Raw genomic sequence first — 21,438 nt, 5'->3', positions numbered from 1 at the left:
GTCTTGCATGCTCTCTTACTCTCAAATAAATAAAATCTTTTTTAAAAAAAATAATAAATTAATGTATTTAAGCAAAACAAAATTGAGCTGACTTAGAGAAAAAAAATGAATTAATTAAATGATGATACAGGTGAAACATGGATATGGGAAAAACTGGAAAGATAGTAGGAAATGGCTCGACTAGGAAACTAATACAGAAAGATGGAGAAGGAGGGCCATCTGGGTGGCTCCACTAGTAAGTGTCCGACTCTTGGTTTTGACTCAGGTCCTGATCTCAGGGTCATCAGACTGAGCCCCACAAGGGAGCTCTTTGCTCAGCAGAGTCCACTTATCTCCACTGTCCCCGCTCCTCCCTCCTCAAATAAATAAATAAAATCTTGAGCAGAGGACACCCAGTCTCTGTCCTCATCTAACATTAATGCTCTCCCCAACCCCTCTGACCTTTAACCCCACCCAGACGGTTCCACAGACTGAACTTGCATGGCCCCAGGATCCGGCCTCTGTGGCATAGCAGGGTGGTGGATAAGCAGTGAACAGCCCGGATTTGGATCTCCAGTGACCAGTGACCAGACTTTAATCTGGGTAAAGTGTTCTGCGTCTTCGTTCCTCATATGCCACTTCAGTGGGTTGTAACAAGAACTCAATAAGTTAGTATCTGCAAAGGGCTCAAAACGTGCCCAACATTCAACAAGGACTACATACTACATCCATACGCGTTCATTAAAATGATGGGTTTTATCCCCCCAGAAATACACGCTCCCTTCTATGCCTCGGAAAAACCTATTTATTCAAAATTTAGCTGAATCCAAATGCCCACCAACTCATGAACATACAAATGAAATGTGGCCTAGCCATCCAACGAAATATTTGCAGCCGTAAACAGGCATGCCGAGTAGACGCATGCTACAGCACCAATGAGGCTTGACAACGTATATGCTAAGTGAAACGCGCCAGATACAAAGGCTGCATATTGTATGAGTCTCTTTGTAAGAAATATCCAGAAGAAGCAAATCCACAGAGACAGTGGGTTCAGCAAATCCACAGAGACAGAAAGTGGTTTCGTGGCTCCCAAGGGGTACGAGAGGGAAATGGGGAGTGACTGCTTAAGCAGACATGGGGTTTCTTTTTGGGGTAATGAAAATGTTCTGGCATTAGACAGTGGTCACGGTGGCCCAACTTTGGGAATATACAAAAAACCACTAGGGCATCATGGGTGGCTCAGTTGTTAAGTGTCTGCCTTCGGCTCAGGTCATGATTCCAGGGTCCTGGGCTTGAGCCCCACGTCGGGCTCCCTCCTCAGTGCGGAGTCTGCTTCTTCCTCTGCCCCTCCCCCTGCTCGCGCTCTCTCTCTCAAATAAATGGACAAAATATGTTAAAAAAAAAAAAAAAGAAAGAAAGAAAGAAAGAAAAAAAGAAAAACCACTGAATCTTGCCCTTCAAAATGGAGGAATTTGTGGTAGGTGAGTTATCTCCAAACAATAACAAATCCAGCTAAAAGACAATCTCTCCTCTCTGAGTGCCCCTTCCTCCAGGCTCCCCGCGCAGATCACATGTTACAGATAATCACTTGTTACAGGGCAGAGAGCTGGCACAGGTGTTATTCTTGCGGGAGTGCGAGCAGCTTAAGGAAAGGAAGAGGGTCCTGCTCAGACACAGCGCCCCAGAGCTGAGCACAATGACCACTCCCTCGTAGCCACTCCTGTAATGCTTGTCCATATAATAACCGGGATATTACCACTTTGAGGGAAGAGCGGGTCTGGAGAGTAATTTATTTCCTCGAGCATGCGGGCTCTGAAGTTCCAGCCCAGCAGCAAAAGATCCCATGTGCCCCTGTGCAGGGGCCCAACCCCAGTGAGTATCACGACTGTGTACCAAACAGTATAGAAAGCGCTTTCTTTTGCCATTGAGACGGAAACAAGTTTAGACTTGGATTTCTTTTTCTCTCCTGTCAGCCAGGCTTGTTTGTGCCGGGCAAACACACCAATCCTGAATTTAGAGATTGTTAGCACGGTAACCTAATCTCAGAGACTCTGCTAATCACTGACCCGCCAAAGCCATTGTTAGCAAGATGGGTACAATGGAAGACCCCTGCTCGGGAGCCATACTACGGGCGCACAGATGTCGTGGAGTAAACATACGTAGCAGAAATCCCACGAACGGGGCACCATCGAGGGAAGGCGAGTGTCGTGTATACACAGTCCTTAGAGTGAGTCTGCCAACCCTGCTGTCATCGCTGATTTGGAAAAACAAGATGACACGAAACACGGGAGCTATCTGCAGTGGTTGGATACATTTCCATCCTTTTCTTTTTATATCTGCTTTGTTTGGGGAGGCAGGTGTGAAACAGCGAGGAGAACGTCAATTCACAACGCCCAGATTAAGCTGCACGTTTAAACTCAGCCCATTTCTTCAAGGAGTGCGGGGGCCACCTCTGTAAATTGGGGATCATGAGGATCACAGGGATGGTATAAGGTAAGGGTTAAGGGAGCTCAAGTGAGAGACCCTTGTCTATAGAACTGTGGGCTGGTGTAGGACAATGTATGAAAAAAGGCAAACACATTACAAAAGGACTAAAAGAAAAAATACACAACATTTAAGAAATAAGAACTCAGGTCGTTTTTCTTCCTCTCTTCCTCTTTTAGTTTCCTTCCCCCGACCCCCTTTCTACAAGTAAAGCAGATGCTTTGCCCATGAGACTAAGTCCTTGTGATCTCGTTTCTTCCCACTCCGCTTCATCTCTCTGGGCTCAGGGATCCCCCCCACCCCCGACGACAACTACCCACCTGTTTCCATTATCTCAGAGTCTTCGATCAAGACTCATTCAAGAATCACCTCTAATTCTGAAGCCAAATTGCCAGCTTTCAAAGTCTGGCTCTGTCCTTACTAAGCTATGTAACCTGAGGCAAGTCATGAAACTTCTGTGTACTTCGGTATTCTGGTCTGTGAAATGGGGTAATAACTGTATGTACCTCACAGTGTTTTTATGCAGATTAAATGAGTTAGTCTCTGTAAAGTGCTTAGAATAGGACCAGGCACTTGAGACAGGCTACGTAAATGTTAAATACATTAAAAGTCTTATTTTTATGAGGAGTTCCCTAAACATCTCCTTCTTTCCCTCTAATGCCTCTTGAGGTGAAAATGATCCTACTGATTCCAGTAGTATCTAGAATATTTCATTTTTAATATGTCCATCTGTCCATACCTGACCATAAGCTCCTTGAAAACAGATCTTTTCTTATTTCTAGAAGATAAATGTAGGCATAAAATAGTTTTCAGCAGATCAATGAAAAAGTAAATACCTCTCTATTCTAGAAAGAACAAAAGACCTTTTTTGTTGATTTATATGTTTCACCTTGTCTATGAGCTCCTTAAGAATCCAGAATACTGGGGCCCCTGGGTGGCTCAGTGGGTTAAAGCCTCTGCCTTCAGCTCAGGTCGTGATCCCAGGGTCCTGGGATCAGGCCCCGCATCGGGCTCTCTGCTCAGCAGGGAGCCTGCTTCCTCCTCTCTCTCTCTGCCTGCTTCTCTGCCTACTTGTGATCTCTGTCTGTCAAATAAATAAATAAAATCTTTAAAAAAAAAAAAATCCAGAGTACTGGGGTGCCTGGGTGGCTCAGTGGGTTAAAGCCTCTGCCTTCAGCTCAGGTCATGATCCCAGGGTCCTGGGACCAAGCCCCACATCGGGCTCCCTGCTCAGTGGGGAGCCTGCTTCCCTTCCTTTCTCTCTGCCTGCCTCTCTGACTACTTGTGATCTCTGTCTGTCAAATAAATAAATAAAATCTTAAAAAAAATAAAAGAACCCAAACTACTTCTTACCCATTTTGCAATGCCTAGTATAAAACCTACATACATTCAGTGAATAAATGGCTAGAGCTGTTATTACCAAAATGGCCAACAAAACACATTGGATTTTCAAGAATAGTTCTGTAAGCAAACTTAAAAGCATTATTCAAGACTTGGGAAAAGCCACAGAACATCTTAAATGGTCCAGCATAAAGATATCATGAATTGTATATATACATATATTATATACATATATGCTATACACCCGTGTATAAATATGTATATATGTGTATATACATATATAATGTATGTGTGTATATTACATACATATGTATATGTGTGTATATAATAATCACATATATATGTGTATATGTAAAATACCATGAGGAACAACTAAAGTAATCAAGCACTGGGTGTTAACTTTCCATGTTGAGACCCATGTCTCTTAAAAACAGAAAGATGAAGACTGAGATAAAATAGAACTCAAGGGGCAACTGGCTGGCTCAGTCAGTAGAGCATGTGACTCTCGATCTCAGGGTCATGAGTTCAAGCCCCACTCTGGGTGTGGAGCATACTTAATAAAAAAAAAAAAAAAAGAACTCAAACGTCAAAAGCATGAAGGGACTAGAGGGCCAAGGTGTGGTTAAATTAGCTACATCTTAGAAGCCTGAAAGTTAGCTTTGGAGGGCAGGCAATTGTGGAACAAGCTGTTCCTTAAGATAGAAGACAGGGAAATGGAGAGACGTTCCCCCCAATTTGAATGAACTCCCTCATCGTGGACCGATCATGTCTGGGTGTGTAGAGATAACGGCATCTAGGATCTTGTATCTAACTGGCGTTCAAAGAGCTGTAACTAGAAATTCCAAGAATTAGCCTACATGACCGGACCTGGCATAACACAGAGGCTGTTTCACAAGTGTAATTAATTTCTTATGGTAATGAGGTGAACAAAGCTTCCCTCAGTTAGGAACAACTGCAGATCTAAATGCATTTATCTTTCTTCCCCAAATCTACACGGCATCATCTATTGACAAAAATGTTTCTTCACAGGAAAATGTCAGTCTAGTGCACAGAGTTCATTTCTAGCCATCTTTGAATGTTTGTTGTCTTTCCAAGGCTGTTGACAGTGTGCCTATATCCTGGTACTTATTTAGTTAATAGAGATCTTCTCTCTCTGGAGCTTAAAGGATTGTCTAAGGATTTTCCCTTTTAAATGAATTTAAGATCCAGCCCCAATAAAACATAGGACATTTTCATTCTACTTAACCTAAAGCTTTCAACTGAAGGCATCTTTAGATCTGGAGAGATTCCAACAAACTTTCTCAAAGCCCAGCTCTGTTAGAAATTTATAAATGCCAAGACACCTCTAAAAATTTTTAAAATAAAAATAAATAAAAGCCCAACAAAGGTATGTACTTGAGTGACATTAGTAGGATCTAAGGAAAAATTCTCAGAATCTGGGAAGGGAGTGCAGTGACTAACATTAATCACTGAACCATTGGCAAAGAGAAAACTAAATCATTAATTGGGGATTTTTCCAAACTTGGGGTGCTGACACAAACACTTGTATCCTAAGAAGAGAGTTTAGCTCAACTTTGTCCTAACCTTCTCCCCCAAATCCCTTCTCTGACCCTGAACCTTCAAAAAGGAGAGAGGTGTTAAGACCTAAAGGAAGAAATAGGGGCACCTGGGTGGCTCAGTTGGTTAGGCAGCCAACTCTTAATTTCCACTCAGATCATCTCAGGATCGTGAGATTGAGCCCATTGAGCATGGAGCCTGCGTAATATTCTCTTCATCTCCCTTTGCCCCTCCCCACCACCCTGTTTGCAGGTGCACGCGCTCGCTCTCTTTCTCTCTGTCTCTCCCCCTCTCTCTCACTTGCTCAAAAAAACAAAAACAAAAAGTAAAGGAAAAAACATCTGTTCAAGTTGTATGTATGGCTGTGGAGAGCAAAGACTCCTCTAGATGAGCATTTCCCAACCTTGGCATTACTGACATTTGGCGACCAATAACTAACTGTGTGTTGTGAGGGGCTGTCCTGTTCATTGCAAACTGTTTAGCAGCACCCCTGGTCTTTGTAAGTGACGGGTAGCAACCCACCCCTTCCCAATGGTGGCAACCAATTATGTCTGTAGACATTGTCAAAAGTCTCCTGGAGGACAGTCCTCCCCAGCAGAGAAGCACTCGTCTTGAACTACGCTATATGCCAGCAATATTCTCTAACACAAATGGGATTTAGGAATCAAGAATCAAGTCTGTAAGAAGTGTGCAAGATGCAGACAAGCCACCTAACCTAGCAGTTTTCCTCCTGTGATTCAACGCCAGAGTGACTGCCCTTCTAACTCAACTCCCTCCCCCGCATTTACCCCTACCACCTTGATCCTCCCTTTAGACACTTTAACAGATCTGAACCATGCAAGTAAGAGGACGTAGAGAAATCTGGGGTTGCGCAAAACATGACTAATCCCAACTCTTCCCTCCTTTCTATCTAATTTTAAAGGCAAAGAAACTGAAAGCCAGTAAGGTGAAGTGCCATGTCCAAGGTCACTTAACTGCTTAGCCAGTGGCAAATCTTGGTAAGAAACTGGGTCCTGGTGTGTGGGTTTTCCCAAAGCTGACCTCATGTAGGCAGCTTTGCAACAGTCTAAATGCTGGCGATGCTTTACTCTGGGCAAGTTGCTTGACCCCATAGTGCCTCATTTCCACATCTGCCCAATGTGGGTAACAGTAGGACTTTCTCTTAGGGGTAGTTCTGTTGATTGATTAAGGCCATGCCTGGCATACAGGAAGTGTTTTTTCAAAGTCAGCCATCATTATGAGCCACTATTACTTTCTGTTTGTAAATTTCAACTTCAAATATTTAGTTACAGATAGCTGTTCAGCAATTACCCAGCGCAAGCCTCGCCTCCTTCTTTCTCTATGTGATTATAGAGAATACACGTCATAGCAGCTCCTCACCAAAGTCTGTCTTATTAAAAACAGAATTTAAACAAATGACACTACATACCCTTTTGGAAAGTGACCCATCTTGTGCATAAACCCAAACCACACCACTTGGCCCATTAAGCAATAATAAATTTGATCACGCCTCATGGGCTCCATGGGTGTTGACACACCAGAATGTAAGGCTACAGCCGTTGATGGTTTCTAGAGCCATGATTACAAAACACCATCCACCATCCATGGTAACCTCTTCTACCACCTCTACCTACCCACCCCTAATTTAAATTCAGGACTTTTTAAAACATTGCTTTTTTGGACTTATGTTTTTCATAGCATTTTATTTCTACAGATTTAAAAGTGTCTTTTTTTTTTTTCTTTTTAGAAAAACCACTGGTCGGGGAAAAGGACCAGCAGTGATGGTACTAGAACAGATAAAGCTTCCCATTCCTCAAAGCTCCAAAAGCCGGATGCCTTATTTATAATCATACCCCTAGTGCTTGCTCTACAAGTCCAAAAAATGGGTTTGCTAGAGATCCAAATCAGCCTTTCACAATGTAATTTAAAGTGTGTCTATACTGGCTTTCAGTTTCCACTTACATAATATGCAGAAGTGCAGAGGACCCTTTGTAATGTGAGGTAAGAAGAGACAAGAAATATATGCGCATGTTCTAAATGGATCCATTTTTTTAAAAAGGGTCAACATTTATAGCAAGAATCTGCATGCCCCTAATGGCTGTAACTCACAACAAAATCTAGTTCCAACCTGTATTTTTATCTTTTGTAATATGGGATGAATCTTTGTTCATGTATGACTTACACTTAGTTTTCAATATTAAATATTATTTAATGATTGGTACATATTTAATTCACATTGGTGAATTAAATGTGTCACCAATGTAAATTAAATATGTTTTCTATATTAAATATATATTATCTTGGCATATATATTTAATATATTATATTATATATAATATATATTTATAACAATATAATTATAATTATATAATATAATATTATATATGCATATATATTTAATTATCTTGGCATATATTTTTAATATATATTATATATAACATACATTATATTTATAATACAATTATAATATAATAATACAATATACTATTATATATTATATATAAGTATATATTTAATTATCTTGGCATATATATTTATTATACTTTAACATGTTAACTATATAATGCAAATGTCAAGCACTCAATATTAAAATTTTAAATATATATAGGATTAATTTGAATTAGAAGAGATCTTTGATGGCTGAAACTATACTTAAAATTTTAAAAAAAAATTTAAGATTTTAAAGTAATCTCTACACCCAATAGGGGCTTGATTCACCATCCCAACATCAAGAGTCACCTGCTCTACCCACTGAACCAGGAGCCCCAAGATTTTTTTTTAATGTTAACCCACCAGCCCCACCATCATTTTTCCATTCATGCTAGATATTGGTGCTAGAACGCTATTTCGTCATTTGGGATATATAAATAGGTCACACACCTAACCTGTATTTGCACATTGAGCCCCAGTGAGAAAGAAAAAAACTAAAATACAAAACAGCTGCCCAGAAGAGATGCCTGTTTCACCGATGGCGCTGGATACGAAGGGAAACTGAACGTCGCCCTGGGAAGTTTCACAGGCAGGTATCTCAGTAAACCTGCCCAAACCAGAGTGCTTGAGTCCCTCTGCCCCCCCTCAAACCTTCAGTCTCCCCACCCCAGCCCCGGCCCTGGCACCTGGCAACTCAAGCCAGAATCCTCATTCCTTCCCTCACCCCTCCATCCAGGCCATCACCAAATCTTGCTGTTTCCACCAGATGGTGAGACTCCCACCACTGCTGAGCAGACATTGTGAACCCGGGAGGAGGAACACAGAAGAATCGCACACAGTCAACTGTTAATTGGGGTTACCCAATTACCTCAGCCACCAGCCTTTCTTGCCTGTCCTCTGGGACAACGTCCCTCCAATCCCATCTTCACCTAATAGTCACTTATCTTCTCACTAGCAAATCCCCTTTCATGGCTTTCCACTGGGCTCAAGAGGAACAAAATGCCAACTCTTTCCCATGGTCTTGAAAAGCCTACCTACTCTAGGTCTCAGTAACCCCCAAACCCCTACCTCACACCACTCTGCCCTTCCCTCCAGCACTCCAGCCACAGTGGCCTTCTTTATGACCTCCAACGTGCCAAGCTTTTCCCAGCCTCAGGATCTTCATAAATCCATCCAACGATCCTCCTGTCCTTTAGATCCCTTCAGCACCCACTTCCCCGAGGAGACTTCTTGGACCACCCAGCTCGGAGAGTCCCACCTACTATAATCTAGTTCTGGGTAGTTCCTAAAGAGTACCAAATCCCATCTCCACCCCAAAGGAAGCCAGGAGGCAGAGAACTTCTATCCTCCCCTCCAGGCCTGGGACCCAGGGTCAGGTACACAGCAGCTATGTCCTAAGTAACAGCTGAGTCTGTGTCTACCTAAGAAAAATCGGTCTTTTGATGTCTGGTTTAAACCAGTTTAGTTTATTTTGATAAATAAACTTTGAAAAAACAGTTAATTCTGATAAATTTTTCTAACTCATAAATAATCACACCAACATGGTCTACCTAGTACATTGTTAAAATAAGTTTAATGTAACATTTATGGGCTGCTCGTTTTCCAAGTCCCATTCTGTACATGTAGTAAGTAATAAAATGATCTGCAGGAAATACTACCATTATTAGCTGCTTATTAAGTATATTTAGTTTTTTTTAATTCCTCAGCCAATTTCTCAGTGACTATCAATTGTGATGACAGCTTCCAAGTCAACTTGGAAGTGAAAAAGATCCAAATAATTCTAATTTGGCCACAAGCCACGATCAACAAAGCTCCAAAGTGACTAAATCCAGGATCTTCATGTACCTTCAGCAGAATTTATATACTGTTGCCTTCTTTTTTTTTTTCTTTTTAAATGCAAAGGACCCTGTGGGATGGAGTATATACCCACCTTCATGACCAGTTCTAGTGCTGCCAAGCCTAGAATCACAGGATTCTACCAGCCATTGGAGAAGCTCCTTCCGATGGCATGTGACAGCTCCAAAAAAAGGCAAGTGGACGCACAGAGAGCTATGCCACCAAGCACCATGAAGCGCAGTTTTGCCAAACCAAGTTAACCATGCAAAGGGACACAACGAGGCTAGAGCTCAAGAACAACAGATCAGAGAGTCGTTATGCCACTCAGTAAAAGGCCAGAGCGAGGTTTTGTGCAAAAGTGATGGGGAAATATTAAAGACAGAGACAATGACACTACCACTCTCCTTGCGTGCCCTGACAAGGCACAACAGCTCAGTGAGCTCTGCAATCAAGAAAAAGCAAGATGGAGTCCTAGAACAGCAATAGACATTTGGCAAAATCTCAAAGGTCAAACGAGATAATTAAAAAAAAAAAAAAAAAGAAAAAAAACACTTGACAGTTACTTCTAGAACAATCATTAATTATAATTACATGACAATAGAAAAAAGTAATAAGCTGCATAATAACAGGAGTTAGACAAGTGTAATTATCTGTAGGGCATGTAATTCACAAGACAGGTTCAAAACAGGGCTGTAAGAATTAGATGGAAATCACAAAAAGATTGCTAAAGACGAGGCTTTGATTTGGAAATGGCACCATGCTGAAATGATTACGCCACCCCCACCCTCGGCCCTGCCTTGCTCTTTCCTTAGTCATCAGCCTCCATCACAGGCTCCGGGTGGCACAGAAAATAAAGAAACCAAAGAAAATATGGCAGCTTGCTAGGGGAGGTCTGGGAGAAAATCAGGCTTATTCAGAAAGATGTGTTTGTGGCTGTATTTTGAGTAAAACACTCAAGTTATACTAAATTTTCAGTCATACTTGGGCTGTGCAAAAGCCTGTGTGTTCTATTCATTCATTTAACAAATATTTACTGACTACCTACTTTGTGGCAGACTCCACCCAAAGGTACTTGGGATATATCGATAAATGAAGCAGACATTGTAGTGGGAAGAGAAAATGAACTGTATCATCATACAGCATGCTAAAAGTACCAAAGGGGATGGAGATAGATAGATGTTTTGAGTGCCAACAGGAAGTACAAAGTACTATTTTAGATAAAAGGAGGAAGAACAAAGACTTGAAAAACATGAAAAAGTGAACCATGCAAGTATTTGGGGGAAATGGTTCTGAGAGGAAACAGCCAGTGCAAAGGCCCTGAGGCATGAGACAGTGGCTAAAGTACAGTAAGGGAATGAGTGATAGGAGGTGAAGTTAAAGAGGTAATAGGTCTAGAAATACTTAGCCTCACTGGCTTCAAGTGAGCTGGAGAGGGGCATCTCAGCAGGGGACTGACATGATCTGACTTGTTTTAAAATAATCTTTCTAGGGCGCCTGGGTGGCTCAATCAGTTAAGCGTCTGCCTTTGGCTCAGGTCATGATCCCAGAGTCCTGGGATCAAGTGCCGCGAGTCTGCTTCTCTCTCTACCCTCCCCCCCCCACTAGTGATCTCTCTCTCTCTCTCAAATAAATAAAATCTAATAATAATAATAATAAAATAATGCTTCTAGGGGTGTCTGGGTGGCTCAGTCAGTTAAGCTCATGATCTCAGGGTCATGAGCTCGAGTCCTGCAGTGGGATCTGCACTCAGCACGGAATCTACTTGAGATTCTCCCTCTCCCTCTCCCTCTGCCTACCTACCTTGCACTCACACATGCTCTCTCTCAAATAAATTATTAATTAAACATCTTTCTAAAAAAAAAATCCTTCCAGACACTGTGTCAAGAACAGTGTAGGGGTGAGAGCAAAGGGGCAAGCAAAGTGAACAGAAAAGCAGACTCTACAGTTCCAATGACTGCTTAGTTCATGGAGTAGATCTAGTCAGTGGGGAAAGGATAAGGCTCGTGACAAAATACGAGGATGTGTGAGAACATGGGTGTTACCACTAATTTCAGGGCCTGTCTGCCTCCTACAGATACCACTGGGGAGGGATTCCTCCTAGGTCCTCTCTGGGAAGGGGACTGGGAGGCTATTCCGAAATCCCTGCCTTCCCAGGCTTGGGCTCAGCGCTGGGCGTGCCATCTCTGTGGACAGCAGAACTACAAGGACACAGTGCAAATCCGAGCTGGCAGGTTCTGTTTTCCTCACTGGCAGATCTACATAGAACCTAAGGTAGATCCTGGAACCCACAATGAAGGGCAAAGAGCAGAGAAGGCGCCTGAGCCAAACTATTGTTCACACCAAGTGGGAAAAGCTAACTTGTTACTGGATCCCCTTTGCAAATAGGATTTCACTAGAAGCAATTCTCTCAACACTTCTCAATCATCTGTCCTCCGCCACCACTCTTCCTTGGCCAAGAGGACAGCACCAGCCCACGGACGAAACCACACCACTGCAGCTCACGGGGTCTATGCGTTCACCTGACTTTATTTCCTCTCTTGGATCACTCTGTTCACTTCCCCTAATTTGGGGAAAATGCATTTTTTCCTAATAAATCAGCTAATAAATCTCTCCTAATTTTAAGCAACTGCACTTCACCTTCTCAGAGTTACCTAGTAACAGGTCTGAGCTTTTTTTTTTTTTTTTTAAGATTTTATTTATTTATTTGTCAGAGAGAGAGCGAGCGAGAGCGAGCATAGGCAGACAGAGTGGAAGGCAGAGTCAGAGGGAGAAGCAGGCTCCCTGCAGAGCAAGGAGCTGGATGTGGGACTCGATCCCAGGACGCTGGGATCATGACCTGAGCCGAAGGCAGCTGCTTAACCAACTGAGCCACCCAGGCGTCCCAGGTCTGAGCTTTTTAAAGGATATTAAAGAGTGGAAAAAAGAGGTATAAACTTTTAAACAAGGCAAGGGGCACATTGTAAAAATTCATCCCCCCCCCCCTTGACCCCTGGCCTCCCCCATCCCACAGTACTTTCAGAGGCTGGACTGTGGATAGGGCTTCTGTTAGGGCTCAGCCCCGCTATTTAACAATCTGGGGTAAAATGCTTGTGGAGAGAAAAAGAAGTCACGCAAATAAGTATGTATAATCAGGGTGCCTGGCTGGCTTAGTCCACAGAGCACGGAACTCTTGATGTCAGGGTCCTGAGTTCAAGCCCCACATTGGGGGGTAGAGCTTATTTAAAGAAAAAAAAGGTATGATACATAACCATGGAATGCAAATATGCCATTATTTTAGATGGCAATGTATCTGGACTATGAAATTCCTTTTTTTTTTTTTTTTAAGATTTTATTTGTCAGAAAGAGAGAGAGAGACAGCACAACTAGGGGCGGCAGGAGGCAGAGGGAGCGGGTGAAGCAGGCTCCCTGGTTGGCAGGGAGCCCAATGTGGGGCTTGATCCCAGAACCCTGGAATCATGACCTGAGCCCAAAGCAGGTACTTAACCGACTGAGCCACCCAGGCATCTCTGAGCTAAGAAATTCTTATTTATTAGGCACTCAACAGACACGGAGGAATACAAATATTATTCAGACCTGAATCCTCTCTCCAAAGAACCTAATCTGTGTTTGGTAGGGAAAACAGTGAATATACAAAAGTCAGAGATACAAAATGCCATGAGAAATATACAGATAAGGTACCACAGCAGTTTCTTTGGGTTTTTTGGTTCTGTTTGTTTTCTTTTTTGGGTTTTGTTTTTTTTTTTTTTTTTTTTTTTAGATTTTATTTATTTGAGAGACAGTGAGAGAGAGCATGAGAGGGGAGAAGTTCAGAGGGAGATGCAGACTCCCCGCTGAGCTAGAGCCCAATGCAGGACTCGATCTGGGGACTCCAGGATCATGAACCGAGCCGAAGGCAGTTGCTTAACCAACTGAGCCACCCAGGTGCCCTACTGCAGCAGTTCTAAGAAAGGCCCATATCATACATTATGATTATGACTAGCTAATACTAACCTACGAAGGTCATAATAGTAACTACTTAAGTCTGATGTATTTAGGGTTTTTTACACAAAGTATTTCTATTTTGCATTAGCCCTTTCTGAGAATTTTTTTTTTTAGAGATTTTATTTTTTTAAGGAACCTGTCCACCCAATGTGGAGCTTGAACCTACAACCCCGAGATCAAGAGTTACATGCTCTATCCACTGAGCCAGCCAGGAGCCCCACCATTTCTGAGAATCTATACTCAGCTTCCAGCAGGACACCTGTTGGTCTCTCACCAACAGAGAGAACAGTTACTATTCCTTTGGTTTCCAATCAACATCTTTCGTTTGCCTAGAGAGAGAAAAAAGTGTACCTTGGGGATTCTAAGTAGCATTTTCCCCACACAACTAAGATACAAAAACAAAATGCAACTTAACAAAATAGCGCCTTAGCAAACTTAGTAACTTAGCAAAATAGGCAACTGGCACTTGGTCAAAGCCATAGACTGAGGTTAGGAAGGGAGTCCTGGATTCCAACCCCCAGAAGAGGTCAAGAAAGAAAACACTTATGTGAAGGAAGGTGGTGAGATAAGAATTCAAATGCAGAAATACATCACAAATACAAGGTACACACACCTAACACGTTCACTATGCACCACATTATACTGACTTTACGCCTAGCGCCATATTGACTTCATGCCCAGCACCATATTATGTTGACTTCATGCCCAGCGCCATACCAAGCTCTGCTTACACAGTAATCTTGTTATTCCGTACAACAGCCCTGTAAGGTGGGCCTTTTACAACTAGGAAAACTGAGTCACGGAGAGAGTTTTTCTAGTTTTGTTTTGCTTTTAGGTAACCGCCTAAATTCCCCTGGCTCCTAAGTGGCACATCCAGGATGTGAGTCGAGGCAGTCCATATTCCTAGTTGTTCTGCCAAGGAGTTTGAAGTTAGCGCCACTGTCATCCCTTTCCCCTCAAACTGGTGTTTTCACTCTGGCTAACCACCTTTTCTTTCTTTCCACATGTGCCCAAATTTTGCTGATCACCTTGAGAACAGATTAGTCCACAGAGATGAACTCTCTTCTGTGTCAGCATGTGGCAGCTTTTGTCTTCTCTAATCTAACTGAACTCCAAGGAAAATTTCTAACCACCACATTCCTCCCTGGGAAAGTCTACCATGGTGAGATCATCTGCATGGAGAAATATATCATAGATACCAGTTGGGAGAGTAAACACACACACGCACACACACGTGCACAGATCAGGCCATTGACTTTTCTGTTAATAATAAGTTGCACTCCCCATTGAGTTTCCTATGCCACCAAATCTTCCCTGTTACAATCACACAAAGACAACTTTGTCTTGGGAAGCCTACTGAGAAGATGGGCCTAATCTTGGCAAGAGCTTGGTGTATGTACCAAAGACCACGGTATTATTTTTAAAAATAAATGACAGCAAACAGAAAGAAATATCAATTAAGCTCTCTTTTCGAAAATCATAGTATTATCATCATGCGCGTGGATCCTTACTTTTAGAAACATGAATATTTGACCTAAGCGTGAAAGGCTCAAATAAACATTTTCAGAATTGTAACCAAATTGATCTCAAAGAAGCACCTGGAAAAAAAATTCTCATTTTATTAAATATCTTTTTTTTTTTTTCCTTTTGGCACGACATGAAATGCTAGACAAAGATCATGGAGCTGGCTCTCGGCGCTCTGAAAGGTAAATATTTTTATTCTAATTTTTACAGGTTGGCATTTCCTTGGTCAGGTGGAGAGGCATCCTGTTCCTGCTTCAGGGTACAATGCCCCACATTCATTGTACCCCAACCACTGCCCATTGGGACACACAGTTAACCCTTGCTTGCCCATGTATGGATTACCCAATTATCACGCTCTCTTTCTCCCCAGCTGGTGGAGGAACAGGAGGCAAGCTGACCCTTAACCAAAGCAAAGCACAATGAGGAAGCTGCAACTATCAGCAACTCCCGTTCCGTTCGACATATACACACGGGGTACCTACCATTGCTCCTGGTACTGGGCCATCGTGTTCCTAAGAACCACAAAAGTACAGTATCCCCAAAGACAAACAGCATGACTTGAGTCTTCTTGATTAATGTGAAAGGCTGTAACTTATAAATCAAGTATGTACTTGGTGCTCCCAGGCATCTGCTGAGATGAAAGGACTGACACTTTGCCCAAATCACAGAGGGTTTTCAGGGTTACGCCAGCCCTTTGTCCTCCTCTCCTGATGTCATCTCTCTTAAATGGCCTTCAGAAAGGTAGAGATTGTACTTCTGATTTCTAAAAATGATTCCACTCCTACAACAGGATAGGGTTTATCCCAAGAACAACCGTACACTACTGTTACTCAATTCTCGCGGAGTATCAGCTTACTGAAGTTTCGTATTTTACAAACGGATAAACTACATACGTCTAAACACACCTACGAATCATTTCTGCACAAACGAAGTTCCCACGATGACACCAAAAGAATAGTCACAACAACGAAACAGAATGCTCATATCATACATAGAAGCTAGATAAACTGAGCTGTGATTTTTTTTTTTTTGTAGGTGTCCTTAAACCAGGGCAGAAAGCAGAGAAAAGGCAGTTAACAGGGTTGAGAGTCTGCCTTTTGTAATCCGTTTCCTGAGGGTCCTACCAAGGAAAAATATCTCAAACCCTTCTGAATTAGCCATCTATTACAGAGTAGAAAGAGCATCTGAATTACAAAAGGTGGGGGTGGGGGGGTGAGCCCCTAAATCCTACAGTTACCACTTCAACAGTCTGAGGGCATTAATAAATCTCCCCAGAGCTTTCCAGGGCATTCCACATTACTAGCAGTATTTGGAACTCACCTGTTTCTCGGCCACGTACGCCTCCAGACACCCTCTCCCCACTACTTTTACCAGAAAATTCCTCCCTCACCCCTTTTCAGGACAAAATATAAAAGTTCCTAAAAAGAAGGGGCACATCGGGTGCTAGGGGAGACATTATTATTTGTCCCTCTGTCTCTTCTCCCCCATACGGATGCTGACAGAAATGAAGGGGAAGCAGCTATGAGAGAAGCAGAAACCGTCAGAAATCCAGCACAGACCACCTCAGGAAAGTCTTCCTGACAGGACGTTTCAGACCACACGCAAAAAGTGGCAGGGCGCCATTTTCCCCCTAAATCCCTCTAGCCTGAGACGTTTCCGACAACCTCAGGTGGCAACTGAACAATTACTTATTGTCATTCTCACGACAGTTCTTTGCAGAAGTAAAGGGCCTCCTACCTCATAACCCAAGTCATTCCTGCACTGCCCTTCTTGAAAGTCTTTTTTCCAGTTTCCTTTGAAGCAATTACTCTAAGCAGGTGGTTGTTTGACTAACACGTACCTCTTACGACACGAAACCAGAAGATCGGCACCATCATAAGACACAGAAACTACTCCCAAGCGGAAAAACATATCTCTTCATCAGGCCAGCAGTTGAAACGTTCCAATAACCTTTAACTTGGAACCACTCTGACAACCACTTTTGAAGCTGCATGTGTCTTTCCCTGTAACTTCAATGTCTGGCACATGAATTCTAGATTCAGGCAAAACACATCTTTTTTTTAAATCTTATGAATCCCAGACTTAAGCCCTCTTCAGAGTAAGTTTTTTTTTTTTTTTCCCTAGGATTATGCGTCCTCTGGGAAAACCTAATCAGTTTCACTTGAACCTCGTGTCCAATTTTGGGACCCCTCTTGTCCTACCAGCACCCCTGTATCTATTCCTGTCTATTCCTGAAAAATCAGAAGGGCCTGGAAATGTGACGGTGGAATCCTCACCTGAAATAGGCGAATACTTTCCTAGAGCAGTCAAAGCTCAATCATTTGGGAGTCTTGATCTTAATCTTCAGATCAAGAGTAGAATTTGGAAAGCAAACACATTTTGTAAAAATAAGAATAATAATAATAATTTCATCTACTTTAACCTTCTAATCTATGTTTACATTACCTAGAACAGGTTCCATTATTAATAAACCAAAGTGAGCAGTCTAACCTGAACGTTCTTATCAGGTGAGGGGGGAAAAAAAAAGTGAGTAGTCTTAAACACGAGTTAGAGCAAGTCTATAGGACACAGGTCCAGATGCAGTTTCCTTGCTTTCCAACTTGAGTCTATCTTCAATGTCACCAACCGTTTGGGTCAAAATCCTTTCAAAATTTAGCCCAGAGCAGCGCAGGAGGGAATCAAAAACAAATATGTTGACTATTAAAACAATAGGGACGGAGTATAATGATGACGCCAGATTTTCAATCCTACAAGTTTCAGAAAACTCCTAAACCAAGAGGAAGCTAAAATATCTTCCAAATTTGATTCATTTGCCACATAGGCTCAAAAAAACCTCTCAAACATGAATTTACAAAGAGCCTGGTCAGGTATGGAAGCAGGACAGGGAGGCTGACCACTTTGCTGTCTTCTGCTTATTTCCTCATTTCACAAATCTTGAATGTAAATAATGAAGCTAGGCTTTTGTGAAATTTCTGATTCCTCATTCTCCCATATGTGGTCATTAAGACGAAGAGGCCAATGGTATCCCTATCAGAACAGGATGAATGAAGGTTAAGGTGGACAAGAATGGATACAAAAACCATTTCTTTCTCTTCCTCCTCCTGTTTCCCTTTCAGTCTGAGTTGGTTTTGTTTCCCTCCAAGATTTCAGACCACCAATCTGACCAAGATCGTTGTTTAAATTAATAGTAACACAAACTCCCACAAAGTCTTATCTCTCTTGCCTCTCATGGCCACTGACAACCTTTCACCTGTTAGAATCGAATGGGCACCTGCAGTTCTCAAATGCTCTTGGTCTACATGCAGCTGTGCTTTAAAACTTCACGTTTGGTTTGTCAACCTTTTGCTTTCTCCCCCCTGAAAAATGTGTGTGACTCCAGCATGAAAACTTTTAAAGAACACATTTTTTTTTTCGCTAAATGAAATAAGTCGGAGAAATAAAGTACACATTTCTAATCTGCATTCCTGCTAAAGACAAAAAAGTGACTCATTCAGAGGCCACCAGAAAAAAAAATTGCTTGATTTTTCATAAAAACCAGGATGGCCTATACGTACCTTGAGGACACTATCTTTCTGTCACACTGATAAGCCTCAAGAAAGAAGCCACATCCCCAAATGTCTTGGGACAGTATCCAAGAGTAGATGAACTTTTACCTAATTAAACAGTGAATCATTTATTTGAAAAAAAAATTCCACCTCGCTTATTTTAAATGATTTCTTCAATACCCGGTGACTGGTGAATTGTCAGCTGTCATAATTCATCAGCCCTACACTTTTAGGCAGATTGAATCTGTAACTTTAAGCAGCTAAGCCTCCTCCGCTCAGGGTTACCTTTGGAGAGATCCCTCCTCATTCCCCCCCCCCCCCCCCGTCTTAACACTTAAATGAGACAGATGCCGGTCAGGAATGTTTCCTCAACCTCACTTTAATCATCTGCTTCTAAAAGTCACCTGTGCCTCCGGATGGCCCAGTCATGTGTTTTCAAGGGTGGAAAAAAAAAAAATCTGTTTCTGATATGGAAAAGGTTTCATCAGCAGAGGAACACGACGGGGCTGACTGTGTAGGATTTTCTGCTTTTCCAGAAGCTGACGCTTTTAAAAAAATCTTTTCATAAACCACCTCTTCCCCCACTAAACAGACCAGAGTTGGAAGGAGAGCATTACCATGAGGGAGATCAGGGCTAAAGAGAGAAAAAGAAAAAAAAAAAATTTCAAAACTGCGATCCAGATGTAAGATTAAGGGAAGGCAGTTAGGAGGGGTGCCAAAAACCGCCTTACCTTTGTTATGTACTCGCAGTCGCCCACTTGAGAAATTAACACCATTCACCGCCCGGTAGCAATTTACGCAGCTAGGAAGTAACCTACCACATCTTCTCGGCCTCCCTCTTTTTAATGTAAAACCAAAATAAGGAGTGTCCAGCTACTCCCCACTGCGCCGCTTAAAGCAACAGATCGTTTCAGGCTGAACTCCCAGGCTCTGGGAATTCCAGTGGGTCGGAATGTCTTAACCCTGGAAACCTGCGGAGAGCAGCTCTCCACGAGGACAACTCCCCCAGCCCCGGCTTCTCAGCGTCCCAAACTGCACATTCCAAAGCGGGAAGCAGGAGCGATAACCGCAAGGCAGCTCTCGGGGGCTAAATTCCGGGCGGGAGCCGAGAGCCCGCAAGCGCGGCGATCAGGGGCCGAGCGGCGCGGGGTCCGCAGCCCCGGCGGCGGGGGGAGGCGAGCGGCCCCGGGAGCCCGGCTGCGTCGGGCGCTGCGCACCGGGAGCGCTCGGCGTCTGGTCTCCGGGCTCTTCCCTGTTCCCCTCGTCCCTCCTCCCGCCGCCCTCCCCCGGCCGAGGCCATTCGCCTCACAGTAGCAAGGTTGTCTCTCGTCTACTCCCTTCCCTTAAACTCACCAAACCAGATTTTTACTCCCAACACCGGCAACTTCCCGTAAATCTGCACTGAAATTTTATCCTGCTCGCTGAGCCTCCGCTGGCGAAAGGCCAGTGCAACATTCCTGTTGTTTTAGGAGCTCAGATACCTTTGCCGAAGGTTAAGAAAGAAGAAAAAAAAAAAAAAATCTGCCCGGATGGGAGAGATCTGGGGACTTCACCAGCCGGACTTCCCTCCCCCGGCTCCAAAAGTCACATCCACTTCTGACATCCAGAAACGGCCCCAGAAGTGGCACCTGCCCCACCTGAGGACATGTGTCCTCGGACGTCTGGCCCCCTTGGGGCCGTTCAGAGGCACGAAGCAGAACCATGTTTGAAGAATAAGGAACCTGCAGTTCAATCACAAGCAGCTGGAACCACCCCCCGCTTCACGCCTGCTCTTTCCCCCGCCGCCCCCGGGGTACCCGAGCCACGTAACCAGGTGGTCTCCCAGCCCGCCCGGCGGCGGGCCCTACGGAAGGGGGGTACCTCCCAGAGCGTCCTTACCTGAGGCACAGCAGCGCTCGGACGGCCGCAGGAAGGAACGTCACGCGGCCGAAACCCTGACCTTTGCCGGGGCCTTCGCAGCAGGGCCTGGGGCCTGGGCGCCGCTCGTTCAGAAGTGGCTCATTTTAATGCGCCCTGACCTAAAGTTACAGCTGTTTTCTAGAAAGGGAACAAAAAACACTGCCTTTAAAAGAAAAAAAAAAAAAAACAGCGGCCAAGCCCTCCCTTACCCCTGCCCGATCTCTGGGGACTTGGCTCTAACCCCCCCCCCACCCCATCCCCATCCCCGGGAAACCCGCAATCCGTGCCCCACCCCTTCGCCTTACCTGTTTATACAAGAGTTAAGGAGCCTCACGCATTTCAATAGAGCGCTAAGCCTGTTTGTAGGCGCGTAACCGGCCAACAGGAATCGAATTCGGTGACTAAACAAACTAGAAGAGGAAGCAGGCACCACCAGGAACCTAAAACAGAGTTGTGATTTCGGGTTGCAATGTCACCAACTGAGAGGAAAAAAAAAAAGTACTGTTTCTCACTGGGCTATTTTAGTGAAGGACTAGTCCAAAAGTGTGTATGTGTGTGTGTGTGTGCGCGCGCGCGCGCGCGTGGTTTGGGGGGGAGGGGCTGGTTAAATTAGTTGGTACATAGGAAGAGCTTAGAACAGTGCCTGGCACACACAGTTAGGAGCCCTCATTATTATTACTATCATATTATTCTTTGTATTTTTACTATAGTTTTTCTCGGAAGAGCAGAGGGCATGGTTGGAGTTAGAAGTGGACTCTAGACCTAGCACTGGGGCTCACTAGCTGTAATGCCCTGAGCAAGGGTTTTCTGAACTTCTCCCAGCTTCCGGAAGATTCCAAGGATGAAACTTCGGCTCAGTGTC

General features: G+C 43.5%; 1 protein-coding gene and 1 long non-coding RNA gene across 8 annotated transcripts in view; one reads left to right on the top strand and one right to left on the bottom strand.

Annotated features, from left to right (window-relative positions):
- Window positions 1-21,438, bottom strand: part of RBM47 (RNA binding motif protein 47) — a 169,604-nt gene that overhangs the window by 134,116 nt on the left and 14,050 nt on the right. For 2 of the 7 annotated variants that reach the window (XM_082728846.1, XM_082728850.1), the window contains exon 1: window positions 20,031-20,192. The gene's annotated coding sequence lies outside the window, so the exon portion shown is untranslated. Of the gene's footprint in view, window positions 1-19,408; window positions 19,977-20,030; window positions 20,193-20,555; window positions 20,715-20,881; window positions 21,155-21,438 lie in introns of those variants that run through there. The other 5 variants (XM_082728843.1, XM_082728841.1, XM_082728848.1 and 2 more) reach the window with 5 other exon arrangements.
- On the top strand, window positions 7,934-16,349 carry LOC309863708. The gene is made up of 2 exons (XR_014311207.1): window positions 7,934-12,288; window positions 12,513-16,349. It is a non-coding gene; the product is annotated as an uncharacterized lncRNA (long non-coding RNA).

Source organism: Mustela nivalis (genome assembly GCF_964662115.1).
Source record: "Mustela nivalis genome assembly, chromosome: 4".
NCBI lineage: Eukaryota > Metazoa > Chordata > Mammalia > Carnivora > Mustelidae > Mustela > Mustela nivalis.
This window is presented reverse-complemented; position numbering and strand designations above follow the sequence as displayed.